Raw genomic sequence first — 16,066 nt, 5'->3', positions numbered from 1 at the left:
GTGGTCAAAGTACTCAAGCTACCATAATTCTAACAAGGTCATCCCAACAATCATCAGAGGTCCTTTAGATCATTAAGCATCACTGATCACATTAAGAGTGCACATAATCCAAATAATATTTCACAGTCTCCTAGTCTAGGGACAGTTATGTCAAACAACTCGCATAGTCTAAACCAGCACTCAAACAGTCATTCCGAGTCAATCATTTGAACAGCTAAGTCAGATTTCCATGTAAGTATGATAGCAGAATAACCAATTTGATTTCTAGTAGATATTAGGGCAAGAATTATATCTAAATATGTTAATACCTATCATAAGCAACTCCCTAACAGAACATGCCACATACATAACTAAATAAGAGTTGCAAACTACAACAAAACTGAAATTGAACTAAGCTAAAGTTAAGACATAAACAAATAGATTCTATCAACTTCTAGACTGCAAAACCCGAACTAAATTAAGACACGAACATACGAGAATCATTAAGACCAGAATCGAACTAACCAATCCTGAACATGCTCGATACTACAAGTCATAAACTAAGATTCAACCAAAACGAAACAAACATGCGAACATATTCGAAACTTCGGATTTGAAAAGGAAAAGAACATGCTGACCTTTTGTGGGTGCAGCGAAGTGGGTACGGGTCTTCGATTCACACTCGAAACACTTCAAATTTGATGTTGCGAGACTCGAATTCGCGATATACTCAGATTCACAGCAACAACAAGGCAAACAAATATAAATTGAGATCTAGTATTTTGACCCGATTAAATAAAATTACGATTTGCTAAAGAAACTGATTTTATGGAGATTTTGAGGCGATTCAAGAACTTGTTTTTGCAAGGCAATTTTGGGGGTTCTCAAACCTCTTTCGTAAAGGGATTCTCCTTTTTCCTTTTCTCCCTTTCAAACGATTCATCTCCCCCTATTTATAGGGTTTTGTGTTGAATAAAATAAAGAGGGCAGGAGCGGAAGAGAGAGAGAGATAGGAGCGGGGAACGGGGGAAGTGGGAGTGGGGTAGGCGGAGATGGTGGGGAACAGAGGAAGGTGGAGCAGGAGAGAAAGAGGGAGAAATGAGGAGGAAAGGGAAAAGGAGAGACGAAGAAGCGGCGGTGGAAGGGAAAAAGGGAGAATGAAGGAAACCCTTTTAGGGTTTCCTTTGTTTAATGGAAAAACGGGTCGGGTCAAATGGGTATTGGGTCGGGTATGGGTTAAACAATGGGCTGGTTATTTTTAAAATAATGGGCTGAGCAAAATTAAAAGAGTGAGCTGGTCCGAAAATGTTGGTTAATTATTTGGGCTGGGGTGAATTAAATGATGTCAGGTAAATCAAAATGTGGACTGATTTTGTGAATTGGCCCGAAAATAGTATGAGTTGATTGGGCTACTAAATTTAAATAAAAGACCTATTTAAATAACTTGTGTTAAAATATTACTTAATATAAAATATGCAATTATTGGTGCTCAGATAAAAATGGCGTTGTAATAGCCGTGCAATAATATTTCGAAAATCCACAGTAAATAAACACTATTATTTAATTATGCAAAGATAAATGTGATGCGTGTGCGTAAGCTGGTAAAATACCGAAATGATAAAAATTGTGAATTATAATAATATTGGTAACATAATAATAATAATAATAATAATAATAATAATAATAATAATAATAATAATAATAATAATAATAATAATAATAATAATAATGGCTAGTATCTGTAATAGAATAATGAAACGTCGGTATTGATAAGAGGCTAGTAATTATAGTAAAATAATATATATTATTTTTTTTAATTATTATTTTCCTAAATTATTAGAAGCGCAAATAGGTATTTCGGAGGAGAGGCGGGACAAAATTGGGTGTCAACAACACCTATATATGTGAACATCCAACTTAATTCTAAGGAATATAATGAAGGACTGAAACCAGAATAGAAAACAGTGGGAAAATTCTCTAACAGACCAAACTACTTACTAAAGGCTTATAGGGAAACTGTTAGACTTAACAACTACTAGGCCTGATATACCATTTGTTGTACAAACTTTGAGCCAATTCTTACAACAACCTAAAGTATCACACATGGAGGCTGCTCTAAGGATAGTGAAGTATATCAAACATCAACAGGTCAAGGACTATTACTGTCTAGCAGTTGCAATACCACAATAACAACTTACTGTGATACAGACTGAGTTGCATGCCCTATAACAAGAAGATCAGTTACGGGATTTATGATTAAGTTAGGTGATTCTTTAATATCCTGGAAATCAAAGAAACAAACAGTGGTTTCAAAAAGTTCTGCTGAAGCAGAATATAGGTGTCACGACCCAACCGGAGGGCCATGAAGGGCACCCGGTGCTAACCTACCGAGCACCTCTGATCATACATCTCATAATCATTTTTAGGTGGACCACAAAGATAGCTCATGGGTATCATACTCTGTAAGGGCATATATCAGAAGATAATGACATATCTCTATATAATCATCAACAACTATGCCCATAAACATAAACCAGCAAGGCTACCAAATATTATATAATATGAACTGATAACGATATGGGACTTCTAGCTACACACATCTGTCTATGAGCCTCTATATAGAATACATGAATCCATAAAGATGGGGCAAGACTCCGCTATGCCCAAGTGTATATACAAAAGAGTGTCATACCCCATTTTAACCGGATTAAATTAGAAGTACAACATATTGGTGATTCCTCTTTTTGTTTATTTTAAAGAGTCGCCACCTAATTACTTATGGTGAATTAGGACACCTAAATTTATTAAAGTTATTTTAAAGTTAACTCTGTTTTAAAAGTCTGCGAAACTTAAGATTCTAGGTAAGGGTTCAATTAGTCTAAAGGGAAGGTATTAGGCACCCTTTAAGACCCATTAACAATGGTTAACCGACCGGACTTACAATTAATTAGGCTAAAAAGTGTAAAATATAATTATTATCCTATAAGGTAGTTAATTCAAACTAAGAAAAGTGGGAACTAGTATTTAGAGTGAAAGGTAATGACTAAAATGTATTGTGGTATTTTAGCTCCTGGTCGACAAAACCTCTTTCTAATAATCATTCTAATTCCTCATAAGTATGCTACTTCGATGTGAGCTAACTGAACTTTAACTTCTAGTCTCCTTTTTTAAATCTCTTCTTTTCGTCTTAACTTCTAGTCTCCTTTTTTAAATCTCTTCTTTTTGTCTTAAAACATGTCAGTGGTTACCTTGACCATTCTTCATCGTTTGTTTTACCTACATCCCCCATTGACTTAAACTCCCTGAATTACTAATTATGGATGAAATTAGTATGACTAAAATAAAACCAATCACTAATCTTTTTGTTCAACAAATAACACAAGCAAATAGAGGCAAACAAACCAACTAAATCACTAGTTGCACAATACAAATTAAAGGCATAAAAATAGAATAGAAGAATAAATTTGATTCAAATAGGCTCAACCCATTTCAGAATTGCTGATGTCCGCTATTGTTGGGTTTCGGCCCAACAGAGTTAATATGTGGCTCCGGGTTGGCTGACTCGAGAGGAAATTTCGTTGGGCTTTAGCCCAACACCGAATGCGGGAGATGATGAGTCCCTCGGACTCGTATGCGAGATATCATGCATAAAAAAATGAAAATAAAGGATTAGTATATAATAAATAATAAGAATAAATGTATATAATGTAAAAAAAATAAACCAGTGGATTGGGCGTATACCATGTATATTCAAACAAATTCATTATCTAAACAGTGTCAACATTTAGCAGTTAAGCAGAATGGGGAAGTGTCAACATTGGGCATTACATCCAGATCATAGAAACACAAAAGCAGAGGGATGAAAGGAAGAATTTAGAAAAAAGGAAAAGCCAAAGAGGAAAGCAGCAAGCGTAATGGAAGCAGGTTTGGCAGTACGTGAATATGTTGGATTCAAGTCATAGTAAAGGTAAAGGAACAATGTCGTACACATTTACTCCATTTACTCAAGTCTACAGAACATACCAAGAAACGGAGAATGACGCAAAGAGAGAAGAAAGAAAGGCCTATAGGATTTTGACGTAAATGAAAGAGGCAGTATTGTTGCACCCTATTTTTACCAAAGGCTGAACAAAGCACAACTTATGGAACTCGAAAATAATTAATTATGTACAGAGTCGCCACCTAGCATTTAAGGTATACTAGGGTACCTATAAATTATTAATATATGCAGCTTAACATGGTCTACGAAAATAAGTGAGATTCTAGGTAAGGGTTCTATATTATCCTAAAGGGAAGGGGTTAGGCATCCTTTAGAATCCGTTAACTACGGTTATCCGGCCAAACTTAGGTTAATTAATTAATGCTAATGAAGGTACTTTGAATTTTAAGAAAAGGGGGCTAGGAAAGGTTGTTAAGGTTTTAAAGAAGATATAAGAATATTGCTTAAAATCAGATTTAGGGAAAATATAATAATTTTGTATAAAAGAAAACTTTAAATATTTTTAACATAAGAACTTAAAACTAGGGAATTAACTATTGGTTTCTCCTTTAATTTAACTATCCGTTACTACTAACATCATCCCCACTAATCTGCTAGGATTCATCTAATATTAAGAAAACGAAACAAGGCAAAGCGTTAGTCATTCAATACCAAAGCAAAATGCTCAATGGAGCATAAAATAGAGAAGGAGAGGAATTAAATGGATCGGCCCATTTCAGGACAATTGTTGTGCACTGTTGCTGTGGTTATGGGCCTCGGCCCAAAATCATTTTACACAACTGATGGGGCTGACTCGATAGAATGTTTCGTTGGGCTTTGGCCCAACATCGAATGCGGAAGAAGATGAGTTCCTCGGACTCGCTCGCGGTGGTCATGCATAAAAACTTCTTCGGGTGCAGCGAAGTGGGGCAGGGCTTCGATATCTACTCGAACACAATCGAATCCGAACTTGCGACACTCGGATTCGCAACAACACCAAGGCAAACGAAGAATTGATTTAGATTTTTTTTACTTGATAACAAACAAGATTAAAACTGCCAATAGAATTCGTATTTTAGGGATTTTTGCGACTGAAAGCTTTGATTCTTAGGGGGTTTTCTGCGATTCCAAAGCCCTGTTTTTTCTCGTTCCTGTTCGTGTTTTTCTCCCCCGTTCCCGTGGTTCTCCCTCCCTTTTATTATAATGCAAAATGACCCCTTGTTTTGTCCAAAGAATAGAAGATTGCACCCTTTTATCTCTTCAATGCTTACTTTAATCCCTTTTTTTTTAAAGTGATGAGACCTTGACTTGATCGGATTTTACTCTGCATTTAAAAATTAGTTACTCCGATTTTCTCTGCACTGTCGGACTATATTAAAATATAGTTAATTAACACATGTATAAATAATAACGCAAGTATAAAATATAAATATTAATGTCTATGATATGAAAATGTATTGATATAAAATTAAGAAACAATTATTAATTGCACAAAAAATGGTAATATTACGCTGTACATGTGCAAAATAATGATTCTTGAAAAAATGACAATAAATTGAGAAAATTCCTAAAATAATTAATCATCAATAAATTGTTGAAAAAGTGTAAAAAATGTGTAAAAAATGTATTTCGTGCTCTTTAACGAATCAGGGCCCCCCAAAACATTAATTTTAAGCACGTCGAGCCAAAATTAGGTGTCAACAACTTGTCCCTCTTCGACCGGAGACGATGAAAGAGTTTTCGGACGAAGACGTTGACATGTAGCCTATTTTGGCTCGAAAAAGAATTGTTAAAAGGATATGTACGGAGAAAGAGGCCAGACGTTGGTAGAGCTTTGACAATACTCTCAATCCGTCGGCAAGGTTGCGATAAAAAGAAAAATGATAAAAAGGGAAGGATTGTACACTTTGCTGGGGAAAGAATGATTCTCGTCCCGATGTGACCGAACTCTGCATAGAGCTTCCTACATATCTCGTCAATCACGAGAATCAGGTCAATGTAGTTCGAAAGGTGATAACTAATGGACGTTTTTTTTTTAAGGCATGATGCAATGCGTTTGAAGGGCATCTGAAAGTGATAATGCAATGCATGTGCAGTGTGTATACGCAGGGCATTTAAAACAAACAAATGCAGGTACGGTGCAATGCGTCTGCGAGCATACGCAGGGGAATTTGAAAACAATAAAACAATGCAGGTGCAGTGCAATGCGGCTGCGAGCATACGCAGGGGCATTAAGAAAATAATAATAAAACAAGGCAGATGCGGTGCAATGTCTTATGCAGAAATTTTCAAAGGGCGTGCGTGGCCCGTGCAACATATAAAAGGCGGTGCTCAGCCTTATACAGAAATTACAAAAGGGCGGTGCCCAGCCTTATGCAGAAAATTGAAAGGGCGGTGCGCAGCCCAGGCAACATATGAAAGGCGGTGCTCAGCCTTATGCAGAAATTACAAAGGGCGGTGCATGGCCCATGTAACATATGAAAGGCGGTGCTCAGCCTTATGCAGAAATTTAAATGGGCGGTGCGCAGCCCATGCAACATGAAAGGCGGTGCTCAGCCTTATGCAGAAATTACAAAGGGCGGTGCATGGCCCATGTAACATATGAAAGGCGGTGCTCAGCCTTATGCAGAAATTTAAATGGGCGGTGCGCAGCCCATGCAACATGAAAGGCGGTGCTCAGCCTTATGCAGAAATTACAAAGGGCGGTGCATGGCCCATGTAACATATGAAAGCGATGCAAAGGGCGGTGCGCAGCCCATGCATCATATGAAAGGCGGTGCTCAGCCTTATGCAGAAATTACAAAGGGCGGTGCATGGCCCATGTAACATATGAAAGCGATGCAAAGGGCGGTGCGCAGCCCATGCATCGTATGAAAGGCGGTGCTCAGCCTTATGCAGAAATTACAAAGGGCGGTGCATGGCCCATCTAACGTATGAAAGTGATGCAAAGGGCGGTGCGCAGCCCATGCATCATATGAAAGGCGGTGCTCAGCCTTATGCAGAAATTACAAAGGGCGCTGCATGGCCCATGTAACATATGAAAGGCGGTGAGCAACCTTATGCAGAAATTTAAATGGGCGGTGCGCAGCCCATACAACATGAAAGGCGATGCTCAGCCTTATGCAGAAATTACAAAGGGCGGTGCATGGCCCACGTAATATATGAAAGGCGGTGCTCAGCCTTATGCAGAAATTACAAAGGGCGGTGCATGGCCCATGTAACATATGAAAGCGATGCAAAGGGCGGTGCGCAGCCCATGCATCATATGAAAGGCGGTGCTCAGCCTTATGCAGAAATTACAAAGGGCGGTGCATGGCCCATGTAACGTATGAAAGCGATGCAAAGGGCGGTGCGCAGCCCATGCATCATATGAAAGGCGGTGCTCAGCCTTATGCAGAAATTACAAAGGGCGGTGCATGGCCCATGTAACATATGAAAGCGATGCAAAGGGCGGTGCGCAGCCCATGCATCGTATGAAAGGCGGTGCTCAGCCTTATGCAGAAATTACAAAGGGCGGTGCATGGCCCATCTAACGTATGAAAGTGATGCAAAGGGCGGTGCGCAGCCCATGCATCATATGAAAGGCGGTGCTCAGCCTTATGCAGAAATTACAAAGGGCGGTGCATGGCCCATGTAACATATGAAAGGCGGTGAGCAACCTTATGCAGAAATTTAAATGGGCGGTGCGCAGCCCATACAACATGAAAGGCGGTGCTCAGCCTTATGCAAAAATTACAAAGGGCGGTGCATGGCCCATGTAATATATGAAAGCGATGCAAAGGGCGGTGCGCAGCCCATGCATCATATGAAAGGCGGTGCACAGCCTTATGCAGAAATTTAAAAGGGCGGTGCCTGGCCCAGGCAGTAATAAAAGGCGGTGAGCAATGCAGGTGCAATGCAATGCGGCTGCGAGCATACGCAGAGGCATTTGAAAGTGATAAAGCAATGCTGGTGTGGAGGGTAACGCCTTTGCTTCGGCGCGAATGAAGTGCAGAAGGTAAGGTCCTTGGGCCATGAAATGGTGCCTTTAGGCGATGAGAATGATGCCTTTAGACAATGACGCCCTCGATGTCCTGTTGTGGGGCTGGACGAGCCAATGCAGTGTCCTACTGTGGGGCCGGATGAGCCCGTGCCTTTTCTCTCAAAATGTGCTATTGGTGGAATTTTTGAGGGCCCCCTCAAAAATTCTGTCCCAGTTTAAACAAACAAAAATTCGCATACTTCCAGCGGAAAGTGACGTGCACTTGCTTTTTTTTTTTTTAATTATTATTATTACTTTTTTTTAAGCTACTCAAAAATGTTCTCCCAATTTCATGCTTCAGCGGAGAAATACGAGGATTTTTCATGGTAAGACCAGATGTCGATACCTCGTAGAGTTAGTAACAACACAACAACATTGAACTATATTTACTGTGCAACGATAAAAAACAAAATTAAGAAAGAAAAAAAAAATCACGAAAGCAAAATCCAGCAAAATTGTTTTTTTTTTAATAATAACAATGATTGATATAACATGCCCCGACTTTAGTTGGTACCAACAATTAGTATTGTGCATAAGAATTCACCATTATTTATCGTCCAACAAACCAAGATCGACTTATTGGTAATTCCTATAGCTTCAAGTGGTACCTCAGACATACCTAAAGATCGACAAGATTGGTTCATTTTGCTTCAAACAAGGATTATGAACTATACCTATCCTCATGTTTCAAGTGCCCTCACCAGAAAGAAAGTCCCTTTTTCACACATATTCAATATATATTCTTTTATTTAACTTTGGGATGTCTAGAGAAGTACACTCATACTCAGAAAGATGTTCAATGCTTGCAATTGTAATACCATAAGCTTGGCCGTCATATAAGTATCCACTAATGAGAGAAACCTTAGCATAGAATCACGTAGGGCTTGTTACGGTGTTGTAATGTAGGCTTGGGAAAAGGGTAGGATATTATTTGGGTAAGGAGTGACTAATCCTTCCCTAAGCGTTGCACTATGTCTGTGCTCAGTATTTGTGTGCTCTGACACTTTGTTTTATTGTCCCTTTCTTTTGTACTTGTGCGACCTCTTTTGCAAGTTAAAGCCCTTTTTTCGTGTTTTTTTTTTTTTTTTTTTTTTTTTTGAGTTTAGGGTTGCATGCCCGAAACTCTGTGGGGATTAAGGGAATTGACCTGGGTTGCATGCCCGAGGTCTTGATAGTAATTCCAGGTTGTATGCTTGAGTGTGAAAAAAAAATAAAAAAATAACAGGTTGTATATCTGAGATTCTGAATGACTAAGTTTTTTTTTTTTTTTTTTTTTTGTGTGTGGGCTCTTTCTTGCTTTGGAGGTCGTTCTTAGCCTTTGTTTTTCTGGGACGGTCGAATCCCTTTTTTTTTTTTTTTTTTTTTGAAGCTTCAGCTCAGATCTCTATCCGCGGTTGCATGTTTTTAGTGCGCTCAGGGAGGTTGGGCCAAGAGAGAGATAGTGCATGTAAGCACTCAGAAATGGTATAGGCTTATGATGTGGTGGTAAAAGAAAAGGCTTTAGGCTCAAAGGGGGAATGCTAGGGATAACGTCATTTGGTAGGCTAGAAAGGCTCAAACGGGTCAAAGAAGGCCTACGATCCTTTTCTATGCTGAATGTTACTCATAATTTCGCCTCAACAGACATTCAGGCCAAGTTCTAGATCACAATGCAATGCAATTGAACGTTATATAAAGCTCACCACACAATGCACATGAAACAATGAGGTTGGTTTTGTTCTTGTCTTACAAGCATGCAAGAGAATTTTTCAAGTGTCCCTTAAAGTGTGAATGAGAGGTACCAAAAGAATCTATAGTTTTACCACGAAGTCAGTCCTCTCCATTATATTGATTATCACTTGTTTCTTTCATATGCACAACCCTAACTATGTTGGTACCAACCAAATCAAAGATACGAAACTAAAAAATATTTTTGTATTTTTTTAAAATTTTTGAATAAGGAGTACCGAACCCGAGAAGGATTGCCTACGTATCTTATCTTAGATGAGAATCAGGTGCGCGTAGTTCGTTCAAATAGGATAGAAGAAATAAAATATTTTTGTGATTTTTCAAAATAAAGGATTTTTTTTTTTTTGTGATTTTTGAATAATGAATACCGAACCCAAAAGGGCTGCCTACGTATCTCATCAAAGAAGAGAATCAGGTGTGCGTAGTTCTTGCAGAGAGGTAGAAAGAAATAAAATATTTTGTGATTTTTTTTCAAAATAAAGATTTTTTTTTGTGATTTTTTGAATAATAATACCGAACCCAAAAGGGTTGCCTACGTATCTCATCAAAGAAGAGAATCAGGTGTGCGTAGTTCTTGCGTGCTCTGACTGTCGTAAGCTAGACTGTGTTTGATCGGTTTGATATCGAAAGCCTCGTTGATGAAAGTATACATGATCACGCGAACATTGATAGTTCTGTCGTGATTGCGGCTGATATGTAGGCCTGACAGCTGAGTCGGCTTCTCTGTTTTTGCCTTGCAAGTTGTTGAACGTTTCGGCTTGAAAAGTCGTTTGTACTGATGGAGTGTCAACAATTCTTCATGTTCGAACGCCCGCTTCTACTTGCTTTCCAACTTGAATTAGATCGGAAAAGTCACGTAACCGCGCACATAACAACTTTTCATAATAGATTCCCTTTTGCATTTGGATGAAAGTTGAAATCAACTCATTCTCAGGCAATGGAGGGCGTATTTTTGAAGCTTCCAATCTCCATCGGATAGCATATTCCTGAAAAGACTCATGTGGTATTCTTTCTATCTCACGTATATCATAAAGATTTGGACTAACCCCGATGTTAAACTTGAATTGTTCTACAAAGTCGCGGGCCATGTCCTCCCATGTGTACCATTTGCGAAAGTCTTGTTCTGTGTACCAATCTAATGCTAACCCTGATAGGCTCTGAATGAACAATTTCATTCGTATGGCTTCATCTTGTCCAATTCCCATTAATCTGCTACAATAGTCCTTCAAGTGCGTAACAGAATGTCACGACCCGAATAGGGTCGCGACGGGCACCCGGGGCTAACCACCGAGCACCGCTCGTTCTAATACTCATCTTACTCATTTAATGCCCTTTTACCAATTTTATACACGAATTGTAGGAAAATCATATTTTATATAGAAACATAAATACTTATATACATTTGCCTCTCGGCCATCAAAATAATATATACATAATAATAACATCTTGTGAGACCATCTAACCCACACTGCGCGTCTACGAGCCTCTACTGACATATTATACATATAGACGGAACAAGACTCCGTCGTGCGCGAAATACATAAAGGAACCAAAGGAATAAACATAAGCACCTCCGAACAATGGAGTGCTCTCAATCAGCTGACAGCTACTAAGAATCTGGATCAAGCTCACCTCCCTGTCTACCTGTGGGCATGAACACAGCGTCCGAAGAAAACGGACGTCAGTACGAACATTGTACTGAGTATGAGAGGCATAAACAATGAAGAAAGACAGTGATAATATAATGTGAGCATCAATATGAAACATCTGAATCTGAATGACAATCATAAACGAAGTAATGCATGTTGTCTTACTAATCATACTCATCATAATCTCATATATGCATAATATGCAAGCTGCCCGTCCATATCGGAACGGTGTGATAATCAATAACATTAGCCCGCGTCCAGGCCTCCCGCGTCCGGGGTACCATCTCATGCCGCCCACTAGTGGTGTCTGCCCATGCCAAAAGGTCATGGTGTATCCGTATAGCTGCCCGCCTTGGCGGTGACTGCCCGGCCAACTAGGCGCGGTGTAATATGATCATGACATGCTCATAAAAAAAATACATGTAATAATATGCTTATCATAGTACATGCATAAGACTCAAGATCAACTATACTCTGTCGGGGTGGCGTAAGGTCGTGATCCCCCGATTTCATTATGGAGCAATTATTGACATTCTGCCTCACCTTGAAGGAATTAGTACATAAGGTGAGTGTAAGCAATAAATAGCATCATTATCAATATGGCATCATCATATCATATCTCTTATCTTATATAGACATTTATGGACTTAGGCTTCTAGCTTTCCGGAAAATAGGAACTCATGAAAAGGAAAAGAACTCATGCTATAGGATTCATGCCATTAGAAAGAAAGGACTAGCCTCACATACCTTTGTCGTTTAGCTATGTTATCGTTCACTTGCCCTCCCCCAATGTCACGTCGTTACCTTCACGGGAGAATTTGTATTAACATTAGTTAATCGACTATAAGAACGCGTCGTAAATTCTAGAGAAAATTGGGCAGCATTTCCCCTGTAAACTTAACAATCCTCGAAATTTCAACTTAGCCAAACATCAATCAAAATACCAACAACAACAATACCAACAATTTCATATCAAACTAGGATTAAATCCATTCTTAAATTACTCCCAAAACAGCCCAACATGCATTCGGATGCCAATGCTTGTATACACTTTTTTATTTTCGTATATCCATAATATAACAACAACAACTACCGCCAATCCCCCGATATTCCAGCCCACAAAACAGTCCATAACGACCATAAAACAGTCCCCAAAATATCATCGCAATACAACCACAAATATTATACCAAATAGCTCCAAAATACAGTCATAAAATAGCCACGAAAATTACATAAAACAGCCCCAAAATATTGTCACAAAACAGCCACGATAATTACATAAAACAGCCCCAAATATTGGCACAAAATAGCCCGGTATACGCTTTGTATACAATATCTTTATACACTTTATTCTCTCAAATTCAAGAACAACAACTTATCAACAACATCAACAACCTCATATAGCAATATAAGCACCTAGAAATCTCTCAAAGTTCCAATAAAAAAACAACCCTCAAGGCAACCATATCAACCAACTAATCTATGACTTCATAACATAATTCCCTTCGCTTTAAACTAGGGAATTCTCCCATGAATAACTTAATTAACAAGAATAGAGTTTATTACATACCTTATTGCCCAGAAAACTCAACTAAAATCCTAGCTCCAAGCTTCAATAATCAGCCACACATCAAGCACCAAATACTATAATCCTTTCCTAACTAGTTTCCAATTTCCTAAGATGAAATCTTGCTTTGATTTGGAGGAATTCAACTTGAAAGATTTAGAGAGCTTTTAGGAGGGTTTGGGAGGGTTTAGAGAGAGTTTAGAGTGAGAGAGAGAGAGGTAGAAAATGAAAAAAATCAGATTTTTTTTCGGTTTTTAATTTCTGATTTTTACTGTTCACCGGATACTGTTCATCCGCGTCTACTATTCATCAGTGTCTACTGTTCACCCGCAGAATTATTTCATGGACTCAATTTTTTTTCTGAGGTGTAACATTCTTCCCCCCTTTGGGAACATTCGCCCTCGAATGTTAAACTATTCGGGATTCTACGAAATTTCGCCATATATTTTCCTTTAACTGACTCGGAGTACCATGACCACACTATTCTTGCTTACCTCTTACTCCTCTTTTTGAGTACCCACTTGGTTTCATCGGCGACGCATAAATACTTGCAAGTTACACAATCCTTCTTGCATGATTCGTGTACATACATTTCTATACATATACAAGTATCTACATTCGTATTCATATTCGTATTCGTAATCGTACTCATTTACCCATAATTAGACTTATTTCTGCACAACTCTCACTCTTTGTTTTAGAGTCTATATCTGTCACATATTGGAGTCCATCATTTCAATCTCTATACTTATATTATCTTTACTCGCTTCCCCCCTTTTAGGGTTCTACTTGTACCATTCTCAAATCCCTCGTCTCACCTTCAAATCTTTACTTCATATATCCCTATTTCACTTACCACATAAGTCATTTCAGCAATGTGTTCACATTCATTATAGCCCTTCATATTCGTATCTCTATCTCCGTGATGATGTTATTTTATTTTGCTAATAAACTTATCGTATTTTACTCGTGCTTATACATCCAATCGCTACTCCTGTATCGTACTCTATTAGAGTTACACTTTCTCCTCCATGTCATGTTTTAGTGCTACTAATCTCCTTTGTTCACTCTATCATTTCTCTTTACCGTATCAATGTCACTCTTATAACTGCCATTACTATCAATTCAATAGTATCTAACCCAACTCTTGTAGTCATTAACGATACTCCTAGCTTAATCTCATTCTACCATTACTCTTTTGCACATCATCTTTTCTTGTTAGGACATATTACAAGCTTATATCTTATCTCCTTTGGATTCTAGGAAAATTTCGGCAGAATTTCCTCTATATTTCTTACTATCCCAAAACCTGTACGCAGAAAATACCAACAATGCCTCACAGGGCCAAGATATATACATATATATATAGCATATCATAGCCACACAGGGCTCCCAATATCAACAACTGTATGGAAATAATGAACTTACGTCGTATGTCCAATTCAAACTGTACCTGTTATACTCTTCTGTTCACTTTCCCTTTTTAATCTCTAGCGACATTTCAATCATACCTGCAACATTCGCACTATATCTAACATATACCCTGCTTACTTATCTTTTTACTAATTTCTTCAGCTTCTTCTGTTCACACTTTGTAACTGAACTTATCATCAATATATATACATTCAATCCATTTTCTTACTATATTCACAATTACTAACCGTGATGATGACCAGTCGCCATTCCGTATATACAATTTCTGATAACGTAACCTCAATGAAATATTAATCTCTGTAATTTCCAGTAGCATTATTTGTCTTCTCTTGTCGACACCACTCTCTTGCTGAAATCAAATATCAGTATATAAGGGATACCATTTCCTATCTTTTTGCTCTATCGCACGATCTCTTAAGATGAAAGATGGTCATTTTTCCTAAATGCCCGGTAGCCTCCTGTTTATTGGCGTGGCGCGCTACACACCATAAACAAGACTCTACTAGACACGGCTCGTAGACACTTCCTAGGACGAACTGCTTTGATACCACTTTTGTCACGACCCGAATAGGGTCGCGACGGGCACCCGGGGCTAACCACCGAGCACCGCTCGTTCTAATACTCATCTTACTCATTTAATGCCCTTTTACCAATTTTATACACGAATTGTAGGAAAATCATATTTTATATAGAAACATAAATACTTATATACATTTGCCTCTCGGCCATCAAAATAATATATACATAATAATAACATCTTGTGAGACCATCTAACCCACACTGCGCGTCTACGAGCCTCTACTGACATATTATACATATAGACGGAACAAGACTCCGTCGTGCGCGAAATACATAAAGGAACCAAAGGAATAAACATAAGCACCTCCGAACAATGGAGTGCTCTCAATCAGCTGACAGCTACTAAGAATCTGGATCAAGCTCACCTCCCTGTCTACCTGTGGGCATGAACACAGCGTCCGAAGAAAACGGACGTCAGTACGAACATTGTACTGAGTATGAGAGGCATAAACAATGAAGAAAGACAGTGATAATATAATGTGAGCATCAATATGAAACATCTGAATCTGAATGACAATCATAAACGAAGTAATGCATGTTGTCTTACTAATCATACTCATCATAATCTCATATATGCATAATATGCAAGCTGCCCGTCCATATCGGAACGGTGTGATAATCAATAACATTAGCCCGCGTCCAGGCCTCCCGCGTCCGGGGTACCATCTCATGCCGCCCACTAGTGGTGTCTGCCCATGCCAAAAGGTCATGGTGTATCCGTATAGCTGCCCGCCTTGGCGGTGACTGCCCGGCCAACTAGGCGCGGTGTAATATGATCATGACATGCTCATAAAAAAAATACATGTAATAATATGCTTATCATAGTACATGCATAAGACTCAAGATCAACTATACTCTGTCGGGGTGGCGTAAGGTCGTGATCCCCCGATTTCATTATGGAGCAATTATTGACATTCTGCCTCACCTTGAAGGAATTAGTACATAAGGTGAGTGTAAGCAATAAATAGCATCATTATCAATATGGCATCATCATATCATATCTCTTATCTTATATAGACATTTATGGACTTAGGCTTCTAGCTTTCCGGAAAATAGGAACTCATGAAAAGGAAAAGAACTCATGCTATAGGATTCATGCCATTAGAAAGAAAGGACTAGCCTCACATACC

The sequence above is a fragment of the Lycium barbarum genome, chromosome 7 (genome assembly GCF_019175385.1).
Source record: "Lycium barbarum isolate Lr01 chromosome 7, ASM1917538v2, whole genome shotgun sequence".
Taxonomy (NCBI): domain Eukaryota; kingdom Viridiplantae; phylum Streptophyta; class Magnoliopsida; order Solanales; family Solanaceae; genus Lycium; species Lycium barbarum.
This window is presented reverse-complemented; position numbering follows the sequence as displayed.